General features: G+C 38.2%; 1 pseudogene; it reads right to left on the bottom strand.

Annotated features, from left to right (window-relative positions):
- Positions 1 to 1662: 1662 nt before the first annotated feature.
- Positions 1663 to 1781, bottom strand: LOC134946764 (5S ribosomal RNA; annotated as a pseudogene).
- Between the last annotated feature and the right edge of the window lie 1294 nt (positions 1782 to 3075).

Below are 3075 nucleotides of genomic sequence, written 5' to 3'. Positions count from 1 at the left end.
ACAAGGCAGTTATAAAAAATATTTCACAATTTTTTTAAATTATACAGCACTAAACAGAGCTTAGATAAAACTAGGCAAAAAGGAGTATATGCAATTAAAACATTAAAAAATAATAATATTCCTAAAAAGTGCACACATAGAGGAAAAAAAATTTTTCAGAAGGATATAGGACATAAAATAAGCCAAGATAAAAATAAAAATAAAGGAAAACAAAAAATAAAAAAAATATATAAAAAAATATATATATATTTTTTAAAAATTGATTTAAAAAAAAAATATTTTTTAGAGGACCAAGTGTAAAAGAGGAGTATAAATATCTTAACTTATGGTAAGTGAGGTAGGATCAAGGCAGCACCCAACGCGTTTCGTCCTATCTCGACTTCATCAAGGGGTGATCTAATGCTAAGGACAGAACATATATATATATATATATATACTTAACCTGTACAGGAAGTGATGTGTGCATCACTTCCTGTAATTAAGTGACTGGAGTGGTTTAAACATTCAAAATAAAAGTAACCTGCACATTTATCATAAGTGTGTGGATAGGGGAGTCAAATATAGTGAGATGAGGCTAGAATTAGCAGTACAAAGTCCGTAAATTTCTAAAAGAAACACGGAGTCACGGACTTCCTGTCCGGACAGTCCGTGACGTCATATCCGCCCTATATCCGGTATCCTCGTAGACCAGATGCGCATGCGCCGGCTCCGTGTGTCACGGATGTTTAGATCTCTGTCATTTCTCCTCAGTGTGGGTACCAAGTTCGTGGGATAGTGCTTGTTCACTGGCAGCCATTTTCTTGTCCACAAAGCTCAGTGTATGCGGCGGCCATGTTTTAGGAGTCCGAATCCATACCATTAGAAGCGCTGATTGCTAATGGTCTGTACTCTGCATCTTCTATTTCCGGCTCCATTACAATTGTAGAAGTACATAGATTGGAGACAATAGGAAAATAAGAGTGATCAAAAGAAGCTTATATTTACGCTGCTCAAATAAATAAATAAATACATTAAATGTTAATTCTGACAAATATCAGTTATATTCATGAAGAACGTCTGCTTATGGCATATATGCGTTAACGGATTTAATTACTATGAGGCCATAGTTCATGTTGTATATTGGGTCCGAAAACAATTAAAAATTAAGAAATATTAATTTAAAAAAAATAAAAAAAAAATTCAAGGATGAGTGCAAAGTGAACTTTATTGGGAGAGGACTTAGGCTACAGAATGTGTATACATCTAGCCATTAGAGCATTCCTACATAACTCCTCCAGCATCTTAGTGTTTACAATACCCGATCTTCCAAGTAGGTCTCCCATTCTTGTACTGGCCGGGCCCAACCTGGCTTAGCTTCCAAGATCGGACGGCATTGGGCGTCCCCAGGCTGGTATGATTGTAATGACAATGTGGACTCGTAAGTAGGTGCCCAAGAGTGTCCGTATATATATGGGCGATGGTAGTCTTACGTGTACCAACATTTGAATGGAAGGACCCATATTCAGGGTGTCAAGAAATATGCATGGTTTATGAACATGTAGAAATGAATGTGAGTGGATGGTATTGATATAACAACAGGATATAATAAGGGATCATATATTATGGAAATCCACAAAAGCAAATACAGAAAGTGGGGTAATTCTATATCTTTTTCATCCTTGGAAATTACAGCACCTGGTCTCCCCTGGAAGTCCCCCAACCAGGTACTAGCCAGGCCCAACGCTGCTTTGCTTCCAAGACCTGCTGGATTTAGGCCTGTCCAGCGTGGTATGGCTGTAATAAAGGTCAAAAAGGTGAAACTTCAGTTTGATAAGATGAAAGGGTAAAGGAGTAGGTAGAGGATGCTTACATTACAGGAAGGGTGCTATCTCGTATACTTCATTGAAGCCTTCAGGGTGGATGGTGTTCAGTTCATAAATCCAGAACATCTCTCTCCTCGAAAGGAGGTTAGATAGATCTCCTCCTCTGTCTCCCAAATTTACCAGTTCAATGCCTTTGTACGTTAATGCCTCTGGATCCGAGTTGTGGTACTGATGGAAATGTCTTGGTACTGCATGTGTTAGAACTTTATTCCTTATGTTCCTGATGTGTTCTTGAATACGAAGTTTCAGTACTCTTTTCGTTTTGCCAACGTACTTCATTTTGCATGGGCATTCTAGGAGATAGATCACTGATGAAGTATTGCAATTAATGAACTGTTTAATCCAGTACTCTTTGTTGGTATTGGAGTTGCAAAAGGACTTCCGGTTTTGATGGAGAAATTTGCAGATGTTACATCTGCCACATTTATAGCTACCTACACATTTAGGCATGGTAATTCTTGGTTCAGGATTTCTTAACATGCTGGGTGCCAACAGGTCCTTTCAGTTCTGGGATTTTCTAAAGACCAATTTTGGTTCCTTAGTGAGGTAGTCCTTCAAAATGGGATCCATCAACAAAATGTGCCAGTGTTTTTTGAGGGTTTGTTGGGTGAGTTTGTCGTGACGGCTGTAAGTGGTGATGAATTTGACTGTATCCTTTGTGTTTTCCTTGGCCTTATATTTGAAAAGGTCTCTCCTTTCCAAAACCCTTGTTCTAGAGGTGGCTCCATCCAGGAGTTGTGTCGGGTAGTCCTTTTCCTTAAATCTTTCTCTGCAGACTTCAAGTTGTGTATCTCTGTCTTCGCTAGTTTTGCAGTTGCGTGCTATCCTGTTGAACTGAGAATAGGGGATATTGTCCTTCCACTGTTGTAGGTGGTTACTTCTGTAGTGTACATAGCTGTTTTTATCCACATTCTTGATGAAGTTGCTCGTAATGATTTCTTTGTCTGAGTGTGTCAGTACTAAATCCAGGAACTCAATTCTCTCGGTGTCATCCTTGGCCGTGAAGCTGAGGTTCATGGTGTTTTCCGAGATGTGTGTTAAAAATTCCTTAAAACTTGGCTGATCTCCTTCCCATACAATTAGGATGTCATCAATATAACGTTTATAAAAGATGATATTACGTTGGTAAGGGTTGTTGGTATAAATATATCTGTTCTCCCATTATACAGTATATATATATATATATAGTTGACAAAGTATGAAGGGGCACTAT

This window comes from Pseudophryne corroboree, chromosome 1, assembly GCF_028390025.1.
Source record: "Pseudophryne corroboree isolate aPseCor3 chromosome 1, aPseCor3.hap2, whole genome shotgun sequence".
Classification (NCBI taxonomy): domain Eukaryota; kingdom Metazoa; phylum Chordata; class Amphibia; order Anura; family Myobatrachidae; genus Pseudophryne; species Pseudophryne corroboree.
Note: the sequence above shows the minus strand (reverse complement) of the source record. Positions and strands in the feature narration are given on the sequence as shown.